The sequence below is a fragment of the Anas acuta genome, chromosome 5 (genome assembly GCF_963932015.1).
Source record: "Anas acuta chromosome 5, bAnaAcu1.1, whole genome shotgun sequence".
Classification (NCBI taxonomy): Eukaryota; Metazoa; Chordata; class Aves; order Anseriformes; family Anatidae; genus Anas; species Anas acuta.
Genome location: NC_088983.1, coordinates 18,807,172 through 18,820,408, shown reverse-complemented (window position 1 = coordinate 18,820,408; position 13,237 = coordinate 18,807,172). Strand labels below are relative to the sequence as shown.

At 38.5% G+C, this 13,237-nt stretch overlaps 1 long non-coding RNA gene across 3 annotated transcripts in view; it reads right to left on the bottom strand.

Annotated features, from left to right (window-relative positions):
* LOC137857007 (uncharacterized) overlaps window positions 1-13,237 on the bottom strand; it is a 293,392-nt gene that overhangs the window by 258,547 nt on the left and 21,608 nt on the right. Inside the window, exon 3 of one of the 3 annotated variants that reach the window (XR_011096921.1) lies at window positions 9,010-9,097. The exons of the other annotated variants lie outside the window; for them this stretch is intronic. This is a non-coding gene — a long non-coding RNA (uncharacterized lncRNA). The remainder of the gene's footprint in view (window positions 1-9,009; window positions 9,098-13,237) is intronic. 3 annotated transcript variants of the gene reach the window in all.

Here is a 13,237-nt window from a genome sequence, read left to right as displayed (position 1 = left end):
CAAGTTTTAGTACTCTAAGTCAGTTGTGGTAAATTAAATTATTTTTCTACCACACTCCTGATGTCCAGGCTAAAGAAGTGGAAGTGGCAGTCAATAAACTTTTTATTGAAGACAAAATGAAGTTAGTGTTATAGAAAGAATTCTTTTTGGTTTAAAATATATATATACATATAAAAATAATTTTAAAAATCACTTATCCAAAGCAGTTTTCCTTTTTGCTACCACCTGGAAGAAAGAAGCCTGCATTTAAGCTGTGCAGTCTGAGAAGTGTGTCGGTATTTTGAATGTATTCAAAACCTACTCATTAAAACTCTTGATTTTACAGCCTTGATCCTAGCAAGACTGGCTGCATTTTAAAGCACAGGAAGTTCCGCACTGAGATGCGAAAGAACTTCTTCACGGTGAGGGTGACAGAGCATTGGAACAGGCTGCCTAGGGAGGTTGTGAAGTCTCCTTCTCTGGAGATATTCAAGGCCTGTCTAGATGCCTACCTGGGCAGCCTGCTCTGAGGAACCTGCTTTGGCAGGGGGGTTGGACCCGATGATCTTTCGAGGTCCCTTCCAACCCCTACAGTTCTGTGATTCTGTGAAGACAAAATAAGACTGTTTCTCCTCCTTCCCTGTGTACAAAAAATTTACATAGAGCCCTATACAATTTCACTGCTTACCAATTCATTTTGGGCTCTGTTCCAAAATTATCCTTTGATAATTGTATTTTTGGGAGAGAAAGAGGGGAAGTTGAGTAATAAGCTCCATGGACTCCTTTCAGTCTGAGACATTGCCTCTTACCTCTATCCTGCTGCAATAAACTCTCAAAAACATACAATCTTAACTTTCCTTTACCAAATTCCTTTCTGTTCTCAGTATCACTCTATAAAACATTCCTTTGTTTTCAGCCATTAGTCTTCATCTCCTACATTTTATTTCTGCAAAACGTTTGTTCTGTAAGGAGGATCCCACATATACACAAGATAAATCTGCTCTTTATCCTGCTCAGGTACCCTATTCTGCCACCCTTCTTGTCCTATCCAGTTACAACAGTTGCCTGGGACTTTACAAGGGAAGCTCCTTACAGCAGAAAATAGTTAGATGGAGTCTGAGGATGTTACTTAGCCTATCTGCTTTTGTTTATGTGCATTTGTTAAATGAGGCAGTCACACAGCATTAAAGGTCTGTATGAGTCTCAGCCCAGACTATCATTTAGCATCAAGGGAGAGTTTCTTCCTCAGCAAGTGGCCTTTCAGAGACAAAGGAAAGTTAACATTGTCTTTTTTTTTTTTCTTGTTAACATACCCTCTTCCTGTACCTATCTCAACCTCGAACGTTGCTTCACTTAGACAGCTTCATTGCTGATGGTAGAAAAGACATAATAATGGTTGAATTACCGGAGACAAATCTGAGATAGCTTTAGCAATCAAACTAGGGAATTAACTAACCCAAAGAAAACCTTAAAAACATCATTTCAGTCATTGGACAATACAAGTTTGGTGAGCAGCTGGCTGCAGCTCTGTTCTATGCCAAAATACTTAGAGTTCTCTCTGTTTGTTAGCTCTGTCTTTGGATTTTCTGTGCCAGTTCAGGACCTATTAAGGTCATATATTTTAACAACGATGATTTTACAATCAAATATACAATGCATGAATTCATGGTGGCCAAACCTTAATGCACTCTCAAAATGCTAGCGCTTAGGGAAATAGTCCAGAGGGGATTTTTGCCATAATATTTATTATAGCAATACCATAGATTCTGTTAGCAAAACCACTGCTGTGTCAGCATGTTCTGGAAAAAATAATAAAAGGAACTATAAATAAAATACATAAATTTAATTAAAGATTAAATCTTTAGGCAGAAACCCCTCCTTAAAAGGGACTATAAATATGGTTTTTGTTGTTTTATCTTTGTGATGTATCTTGTTTTTCCCTCCAATTTTTATTTTATTAATCCTGCTGCATAATTACAAACATAGCAATTATTCAAAAGATAAATTGATAGGTTTACAAAATCACTGGATATAAAGCTATTCATCTAATAAGTAACCCAATCCTTTCTGTAATAATTCTACAAAAACACACCACAGAGGCAGTCATATCAAAAAATATGAATCTCTCCTGCATTTTTTGCTTGTTGCTTTACAATAGATTTTTTTAATTTTCTATTTTTTTATTTTTTATTGTAAACAAGATAACTTGTTATTATTGGCATACACAAAGAATAACATTTAATAAACTAAAGAGAAACATTTAAATACATATCATTATTTTAATATAATTGTTCATAGATCTGAAGTGCTCCCCATTTCTCTGGGCTGCCTGTAGAGACACCTCATTTCATCATCAGTTTGTGCTATAATTCCATTCTTTCCTAAAATTTCTCATGAAAGACCCATATTTATGCTTATGACAGAGACACGCTATTATGTATAATCAAAGCTGTAGATATGTTTAGATACCATTATAAATTTTTTGGAAACGTGGCTGATAACTTTTAGGATACTGTCAACCAAATTCAGTGGATTGCTTTCCAGAAGACAGCTTGCTCTGCAGGCATCTGGATGTAGAGGATGTTAGGTGTCTCTGACCAGCTTCAGGAGTCCAAGCTGGCTGAAGATTAGGTTTGTAACCTAAGGCATGAGACATTTTTCCCTCCTGAGAGAGGAAAGAGAGTACCCTCTCTTTCTAGGTACTAAACACTGTAGAGAAAGCAGAAGGCTGTAAGGAAGGTGGGTGTTGTTTCTCTTCAGCACTGCAAAGTGCAAAATCAGAGAAGGGAAAGGTAAATGTTTAATTGTAGTGAATGGCATCCATCTCATGCTATTTAATACACCAAGAGCTGCCCTTGTCTGGAAGGCCTGGCAGCATCCCTAGCTGCAGGACTCCTCAGTCAACCTGAGCTCTAAGAGGGTAAGGAATCAGTGGCTGAGATGATAGTCTTAAACTACATTAAAAAATAAACCACAAGAGAAAAGGACAAAGGTGGTTTATATTTTGATCTCAGCGTCAAAAGAGCAGTAGAGAACAGCCTAAGAGAGATGTTTGTCAGGCATATTTGTGGCACCAGCACACTTCTTCCTGTTGACGTTACTGTGGGAAATCTGAACCTGAGACTGCTAGCTGAACAGTAGCAGGCATTCAGTGCTCTGAATTCATGAGGAAGTTGGTGAATATTTGGCATCCTTTAAGAAGCATCCGTTTTACCAAATCATTTACGAAAGATTCAGAAGGGCCTCAACTCATAGAAGCTAGTCAGTAGGCAGGTGCTGGCAGCAGCAATTAGGATCCTTATTTAATTTCTAACATTCAGGAGATGATGAAGTAATGTGAAAGTCCTCTGAGGTCCTTTACTCCTATTTTTCTTCTAATGGCAAGGGTACAGAAGGAAAATTGTGCATCAGAGATTAGAACTTTATTGTCAGGGATGAAACCTTGTTCCCACTTCCAGTGCTTTGAGTTAAACATAAGATAGTCATGGTCCTGAGATGGCTGAACATATGAGCCTGACAGATGACAAGGGTGAGAATTTGGCACACACAGCCATCCAGCAGTGAGGGGTGGGCAAGGGTTAGTGCATAGACATACAAGCATGGCCATGACATGTGTGAAAAATCTGACATGAACAAAATCCACTTAAATTTAGGAACCTTTTACAATCTGATGGATACAGAATACAAACATGTAAAAGAAATGCCAAATCACTGACAGGCACTTGACTGCACAGAGAAGCTTTAAATGCCTACAATAGGAGCTGAATCCAAGACCAGAAGCTTGGGGATGTGAATCCCAATCTTATCACTGCACGTAAAGAGCAATTAGCTTCTGAAAGGCCTGTCTTGTTAAGAGCTTTGTGGGTTTATATAACAGAAATAAATGTGGTACTTAAACATAAAAGAGGTCTTATAGTTTTATTAATGGGATAATAAAACAATAAAACCAGTAACGTGTTAATATGTTAGTATGAAGCATGTACAGACAAGGTAATAAAAATGTTTAACTATCCACTGTGCTTAAAAGATATTACTGCAATCAGATTTTTGACATCACACATTTTGAGACAGAAGGTCAAGTTTTAATGTTAATGCATTATGTTAATTTCAAAATTAAATTTACTGCCTGACAGATAAAGTAAGGTATCCTAAGCACATTATGGACTCCAAAACCATATGTAATTAAGAGATGACTAATGACAGAAGGTTTTAAGAGCTAACTGCCTATGTTTGTAGGAGAGGCCAGGAACTGAGAGCAGTTTTCACAAAATAAAGCTTCTAGTATCTATAACTCGCCTAACTCCTAAAAAGTCTGTGAGATTTTAACTATGTAAGAAATTAGAAAGTTCAAATTATTATTTGATTTTCTTAACAGAGGGGGAAATTTTGTCTTGTTTCTTTCTCTTGTCCGTGTACATAAATACTTCCTATAATAACTTCAATGCACTTAATAACTTCCATTTCAATGTTTAGAGAGGTAAATATAGTACATAAATACAGGTATTTAGTGGGTGTGTTGTTAGAACGTTTACTTGTTTTCCACCAAGCAACCAATTGATTCTGTTCTCATTTGGTCAAGAATCATTAACACTATGACACGCTTCACCTTAAGGGCAAGAAAAGTAAAATAAGGCATCACGAAGAGAATGTGCCCTGCAGTGTATGTCTTCATGCTCGTCACTGCACTAGCGCCATTGTGCAGCTGTAACTTAGCTTGCCTTAAATTAGTTAGTTCAGGAATTGGCAGCAGTTTACTAGTAACAGCATGGAGCTCAGCACTAGCAAAATCCCAGCCACTTGCCCTGCAGGAATGTTTTTCATGTTGGATCCAGGTTACCACAGCTCTTGGTGTTGGAGCTAGTTAGCAGAAAACAAATAATTGCAGCTGCACTGTGTTGATGTCATTAGACACCTGTCCTGTTAGAAGATGGTACTCTGATCCATTAAGTACACAAATTGTATTCCTTCTGTGAAGAACTCCCAGTTGGGGAAAAAAAAAAAAAAAAAAAAAAGAAAAAAAGAAAAAAAGAAAAAAGGTAATTTGTGCTCTTATTCTGTTAATTTAGGCAGATGTGAAAAGAATATCCAATGTCAAGGGCTGCAGCAAGAAGCATTGCAGAATATGGCTGTTTCTCCCTCTGCTATTACATCTCCCTTTCACATTGCTAACCCATACTACATTCCCATCTCTCCTGTGTTGGCAATTACTCCTGCTGCCCTTTGCCTGCCTGTTAGCATCATGCTCCCCTTCCTCCAGCTGTTAGACTTCTCCCACCAGCCTCTCTGGCAGCTGCCACCACCTCCATGCAGAACCTCTCAGCAGGGAGTGTAAAACAAACGGTAAGGATGGCCAGATCCTCTGACTGTTGTCTAGGAAAAGTGGCGTTGGTTTTACCACTAGCAAGTCATGTATCTTAGTATCGCTCTGATGTCCAGAACATCACCCTTCACGAGAAGAATGTCAAGAGAGCTGACCCCTCTCACAGTTTTTCTAGCAGCAGCTTGACCTACGACTCTTTTTGCTATACTATTCAGACTCATAAATATTTTAGTTGTTTCTCTCAACAGAGCAACAACATGTCTTTTTCTCTGTCCAGGTTTAAACAGAAAAGGATGCATCACCATACCTTGTGCTGGGTCTCAGCTGGTAAGTGCAGTATGAGAGCACCGTTCACACCTGATAAATGAGGAACACCCTGCATGTGGCACACAGCAGGCACTGGGGGCAACCTGACACCATACTGCCACACTTCACCAATGCAGAGAAGTGTCTGAGCATGAAAAGCAGTCAAAACTGATGTCCTATAGGGACCATAAGTATCATACACTTAGTCCAGTTACATACTCTACGGCTAGGCTAATGCTGAAGCAGAAATTTGAGAACCATAATTTTGGCTTACAGACGTGAATTCCGTCCATTAACTATATTAGATGCCTAGACTGGGGCTTCAAAACACAAAACTCTCCCTGTTTTTTTAGATGACTTCATATCCAGTGCACTAGCTTTTGTAGTTTGTATTCTGAGGTGCCTGAAATTTTGGAATAGCAATACTTACCATAGATCATGGAAAAATGTGGTTATATGAGCCCTTTAAAGATCTTCTCTTCTCATCATCATACCTCCAGAGAGGTATTGTATATACTTACTTACTGACAGATGTTTGCCTAATCAAGGTCTGGAAGGTAGCAAGCACTACATATTTACACGGTCCACTCCCATACTTCACTGTTGGCACAATGGATTTGTTTTGCTTTTACAAATACCTAACCTAGTAAATATCTAAGAGCTAACCTTTTTATAAATACCTAATACCTAACCTGGATTGTTCTTGCTGAAGTTTAATACTTAAACAGATGTACCCTAAACTGTATAGCCCTTTGGATCTGATTTGCTTTAACTTCTTTATCAGCAAAATCAAGAAAATATCATTTGGGCTGCAACTGCTTTTACACCAACTTAATTAGACCTTTGAAAAAAAGAACACTCTTTTGCATCATATACCTAGGTTTTTACATTCTTTGTGATGTTTGTAGGGAAATGTGTTTTCAACTCTTTCGTCCTCCAGAAAAATCCCAAACTAACTCTGCTCTGTAGAAGCTGAACAGTGCACAATCTCCACATCTAAGTATTTGCCTGCTCCCTCTTGAAGTCTTTAATGTTAGCAGAGCACAAACTGAAAATGCTTTTTCGTATTTACATAAATTTCAAAAAAAAAAAAAAAAAAAAAAAGCCATTGCATCTTTTAAAGTAGCCACATAGAAATGCAAGGTACCAAAACTGCTTTACATTCTTGTTTCTAGTCTAATGAGCTGCTGAAAAACATAGATGTGAAAAGTTGTTAGTTGAAATAAGAACAGTATTGTTAAATCACACGTTGATACACAGTGACTAAGAAAACATACTTTTCTATTGTACAGAAGGACAGATTGAAGAAATTCAGTTAAAATTATGAAATGACTCCCTAATATGATTGAATGGTGTGGATTAAGGAAGGTATTTATCAGACATGAGATGGATGCCATTCACTACAATTAAACATTTACCTTTCCCTTCACCCTCACCATTAATATAACACCCTGTCATGTTTAAACAACAAGGTTACAAACATGCAGTGTTAGGTTATCATGTGAGGTTTGTACCTATCATAGAAATAGCACAGAGATCAATAGCATAGAGGAGGAGGCTCCTGGGAATTCTACAAGCGGATGCAGGAAAGTTATCTGCAGGTATGCCAACATACTTGTGTCTAGTCTGTGACAAATTGTTTCAACACTACTAAAGTGTTCATTTTATTGCTTTTCCTCCTTCTGCTATAATACAAACATCTCTCAGGAGACCTTGTACATGTTCCACTTAAATATTTGGTTTTGTATCTAGTGGAAAAAATGTTTCCCACCTACCTTCTTATCCTCCTGAAGTCATCTTGGTTTTTAGAATTGAGTAATATAATATCTGTTCTGCAGGAGTTATAAACTCTTTAGCCTCAGTCATTGGCAGTAGACAAATTCGCTGGGGTACACTGCCTATTAATTACCCAGGTAGGGAAAAGTACAACATGATTCTTGTGAGAAAGCAAGCCAAATAGTTGTGACTTATACAATTCCTGAAACAAAAATACTGTTTAAAGACAGAAGCAATGGGAAAGCATTGAAGGATTGTCACTGCAATTCTCATGCAGTCAAAGCAAACAGTACTGGGAGTAATAAGGCAAAATTTAGTTTTTAATATTCCTAAAATTCATGAAAATAAAAATACTTTCTATTTTATCACTCCAAAATTGGAAAAGCCACACTAGTTTTGCTAGTAGATGTGATATACTATTGAACTGTATCAATTCAACTAAAAAAAAAAAGGCTTTGACTGAGTTATGAATTTTTAAGATTTACAAATTTTTACATTAACTGAAAAGTTTGAAGAAATGTCATCTTGACCAGAACTTCATTTAAAAAAAAAAAAAAAAGAGAGAGAGAGAGAGAGAGAGGAGAAGAAGAAGGTAGGACCACTTCAGAAAGTGTTTTGTTTGTTTGTTTGTTTTGTTTTTATGAGGACAGTTAAATCATGAAAACATTGTTTCCTCAAGGGCAGTTTCAGTGGAAATAATCATCATTTTCCAAAGATAAAAAATATTCTCAGTTAGCCATATTCCAGATGCATAAGAAGCATGGAACCAGCCCTGAAAGTCTTCAACACACTCTGCAACACACCCCAGAAGAAACACCCAAACGTAGGATGGCGAAAGGAAGCACTTTAAGTATGATTAAGTATGCTTTAAGTATGATTAAAGGAAAATAAGAGGTTCAAACAGTATCTACCAGCCTAACTGGGTTAGCTGTTAAATCCACAAAGCAGGCACCATTTACATTTTTTTAATTCATTAATTCTTTCTAATTCTTCTAATTCTGTTGCTATGCAAACCTTTTATTTGAAACATTGGGGTACATGTACATATACACACTGCCGCCACCCGCTAGAGAACTTTTGGGAAAGGATTCTTACTGCTGAGCTACAGGAAGAATAAGAAAACCTAAGTGAAATACTTTAAAAAATGACAACCACAAGAGAGTAGTAAATATGCTTATACCAAAAAGACTGCTATTAATTCTAATGAGATTTTCTCAAGTGGAACATTTACAGGATTCAGTCCAATGGCTTAAGTGTAGTACACACTGCTGCTGATAATAATAATAATAGATTTGTTCTCTAATGTTGTTGTACTATAAAGTAATTATAGGTGCATTTGATGTGGAAGTGATAGCTCTGGAGTCTACTGATTTTATCCACAGTGTGTTGTTCAAGTCTAGCTGCCTTGCTGGGCAGGTGCAGCAATCCCTATCAGTTACTGGAGTCAACAGGATGCATACAGGATTTTGGACACATTTGATTCCTCTGCATGAACGATCCATTTACAGTTGGCTGAACTGGGGATAAGTGGCTGAACTGGGGATAAGGATGGAAGTCTAGCCTCTGGATCACTTTGGTCATTGTCCTTGTCATCTCTAATTCTTTTTTCTATGAGCCAATATACTTACTTGAAGAAGAAGAATGATAAGAGATTCCAAATTGTTCAAAGAAATGTTGGAGGACTAATGAATTACTCTGTTGATACTCTGAAAAACACTAAAAGGAAAATATTAGCTGTTTGCCCTTGTCTTCTGAGCTGTCAACCAAAACAACATGTAACTTATAACTAGACAGAAAGATCCAGGTCTCTTTGAGTGGAGGCCAAAATAGCTTCAAGGCTCTACTTCAGCAGAAAGATTCTGTTGTCACCCAGACCTGACAACCCTCTTACCTGGTAAAAACAGGGCTAAATACTATTGCTAGCAATGGCCTGAGTAGATAAGGATCTTCTGATAGGTCCAGAGACATGAACTTGAATGAATCAAAGTTTCCTGACAGGTATATTTCTAATTTTTCTATGTAGTTTCTCTTTGTTTATCTGTGATAAAAGGAGCATTGTATTTGAACATACAGGCTCTAGAAGAGCTCTTGACAGAGAATAAAAGCGGGTCAAGAAACAGGTAGCTAGTGAGTTCAATAGCAAGGGAACTGTGCAAAGCTTGGCAGTCCAAGGAGACAGAATTCTGTTAACTCATTTCTCTCAGTTTCTATTAGGAACAGAGTGAGATGGTATTATTGACCATTGCCAAAATCCCACATTTAAAATGAAGACTTTACAGAGAGTTATGCTGTATATTACAGACATAAATAATACATTCTTGTATGAGTAACGAACTTTGTCATTTGACCTGAGATGTCTGTTTATTAACATGAAGTATTAAATGAGAAGTTATCTTTTTCACCAGTCCCTTTTAAGTGTTTGAGCAGACTTAATTCACCTCTTCACCTGGTTGCACTTTCATGGCCCTTTCGCATCCACTTGTCAGCTCTCCGAAAGGTCCCTCTCAGATTGGTTGACATAAACACAATCAAATCATATGGGGAAATTTTTAAAAACAAAAAGCTGAATGAAATAAAAGACCTTTCCATCATGCAATTGTGATTTAAATTTGTATGTATCGAGATACTTCCTTTGGTAAAGCTTTTCACAGTCCCCTGTGCAAGGCAGCAATCAGCTGTTACCAGGAGATAAATTAAAGAATGGAAAATTATAACACACATTCCACCTGCACGTTGGCTTTAACACAAACATCAATCATTTTCCAAGGTAATTAGTATTGTGTTGGCCTGCAGGGACCAGGCAAATGAAAAGGGTAAGATTTAATGCTCTATGTAACATGCATAAACACATGCATATCCACACACATGCACACACCCACAGCAAAGAGTTTTTTGCTTCTAAAGAACTTGCTATAAAAGCTCCCTGTGAATGTGACAAATCTGTTGAGACAAATTTAAAAATAAACAGCTATACACTGATCACATTTATACAAAGGCAAACCCAGAATAACACCACTAATGTCCACACCATTTCTCAAAGTTCACACAGAAGTAAATGAAATCTGAATCAGGCTTGAAGCCCTTGCCAAGTTCTCAGGCAACAATACTTTCTTGATTAAGCAATAGGCAAAGAACAAGGAGCTATTGTCCAAGCAGCTGGCAGCAGACTGATTAATAATAGCACTAGTGGACATCTGAGACATGCTAAAAGTTATTGAATTCATTAAGCTAAATTCTGTTGCAACTTGAAATCACTAGGAGTCTTGCCACTGATCACAGTTTAGGCCAGTCTGTCATTATTTCCCATATAAAATAGGCAATAAAGCCACAGTGCCAAAAAAATAAAGAAATAAAATTTGGACACAACCTTAGGAAATGCACACATTTCATTTTAGAAGCTGAGGACAGACATCAATCCTAATAGAAATCAGGGTGAAAAGACTTATGCTACAATTTGTCAGATACCCTTAATCCCAAAATGCTTTTAGCTAATACAGTACTGCTGATGGGGTTTGTCTTTCCAAACTGTTTCTTGTCCACTTTCAACCCCCTCACACACACACACACAAGTCAGATGGCCAGCTCTGTGATCCCACAGTCACATTAACAGGTCCTAACACCCTTTCTGAGTCCATGCACAAAGGAAAAGTAAAGCAACTTTCACTATTGAATTCAGCTTAAAACAATGGAGAAGGGTGTGCAAGGGCATTGCTTGGTAGCACACAGATGATGGAGAGGATGTCAGACAAACACTTCAGTGTTCCTACACTGAATTCCTGTTCCTCTCCTTTTCCCCTCTTGTTGTCATTCTAACAGCAGTCACAGATGGTTCCAGCCACCAAAACCATTAGAAACACAAAGCAGAATCCCACCACACATTTGCTCTCTAAAGCATTTCACATCCCACTGTACAGGTCTGTGGTGCTTCACCTGTGCTCAGAGCGGGTGTACAACTTTCACAGGTGCCAGCCAGAACAAGGACAGACAATACACATAGTGATGATTCTAATTACTTACATATTACCTCACTACAGATCCTAATCACAGCAAAACACAGGGAGAACACAAACACCTTTCAATGTTTCTGCATTGTAAGTGACAGGAGGAATTTTACATACCTGCACTGAGCTGTTTTTACCCATCTCAGTATTGCTCAGCTGTAGTGTTTCCCAGGGAGTGGTACAATTGTAAGCATACTTAGCTCCATTGCAAAGTAGAAGAAACCAAGGCATGGATGTGATTTTGCTTTGCGTCTGGATTAGGGGAACCTAAAGCAGTCTTACTTATTATTGGTGTGGCATTGCCACTCAAACTTTAAGTCAGAAGACAAAAGACTAACCTTGCCATTGATAAATTTGCATACAACCAGCACACACAGCTGCAGAGCAAAATACAGGCTGTGCTTAAAACAACAAGCTTTGGAGACAAAGGCCAGAGAAGAGGATGGATTTCTTGGCCTCCTGACAGCATTCAGCCTGAAAACGATGAAGATTTACCCTTCAGCTATTGCTCTGGGGTGATACAGACTGGTCACCAGAAACTGAAACAAGGATTGCTGCTGTGCTTAAGGCCTTTTCAAGTGTCATGGAAGGGAAACAGGTTGCTCTGATCAAAGACAGAGAGTTGGTATGCAGCCTGAGTAGGGTCTGCAGCTCTGCAACCATTTGAGCCCTTTTGGAGGGATACCTGAGCTAGCTCTTGAAAACTCAGCTTGTTGGAAGCAGGACAGCCCCATTCCTCTGGCAGTCTGTCTGGGCTAACAAATCAGGGCAGAAAACTCTGGTTAATTGATTAAACTGCATTTGATAGCAGAGTTGCTCAGGGATAGCTCTATGTCCACACACAACAAACATTGGAAGAAAACTCAAGAGTGGAAGGAAAATGAGTTTGGAGGAGGTGGCTGAAAGTCCTCCTCTTTGCTTGCAACTTGTGTGACTAGCTCTGGAAATGGTTCGCTAGGAACAGTTTTACAAGCTCATAGTCCTGCCATGTTACTATTCAGCATCCAGTATGGGAATCTGCAAATGGAACAGAGGGTGACAAGAAAAGTGGGACCAGGAAGTGCATGAGGGGAAAGAGCCTGGAAAAGGTTGAGCAAGGAGGTCAGGGTGAGTGTTGATAAAAAGGGGAAATAAGAGGTTTGGTCCAGTTCTCAGGCATGCATTGGCTGACCAACAGCCTCAAGACAAGACACTTTTCCTTTTGGTGGAAATGGTTGAAGGTGAAACTGCTAAAGGAGTTTGAAGCTTGTGCCTGAGAAATGCCATTGGGTAGGGTGCAACAGCAAGCCAGAGGATAAGTAGCAACTGGATGAGGAGGTAGGAAATGAGGGAAGAGGGAAAGGCTAAGCAAGAGCCTGGGTATAGAAACAGAGCAGGAGCAGGGACAACATGAGTTACAATCATTCACATTGCTCTTCTTCCAGTATTTCCTCATGTGGGAGCCAACAACTTTTTAATTTATGCATCCTTTCAACCACGTTGGAGGTCTAGTGAAAAAAGAAATTCTGTACGAATGCGGTCAGCTTCCCCCTCCTGCCAGGGCTCAGGCTGTTACTGATTTATTTTTTCCCCCATTTGGTGGCTGACCCAGAAGAAATGACACCTATCCAACAGTGGAGAGCAGTGGAAAGCAACAGCTTTTGCTGTTGGGCTCAGTGTGCTTGCAAAGATACTGATGATAAAGGCAGAGATTGTAAGAGACTTCAGATACAGAAGTATACTTATTCAGAAATAGTATTTCTCCCTTAAAAATTAGGCAGAGATGTTAAGGGATGCATGTGGAGGATTTTTTTGTTTGTATTATTCTCTTTTGCTTTTATGTTCCTGTTTGTGAAGAAATCTTTAGAAAATAGCA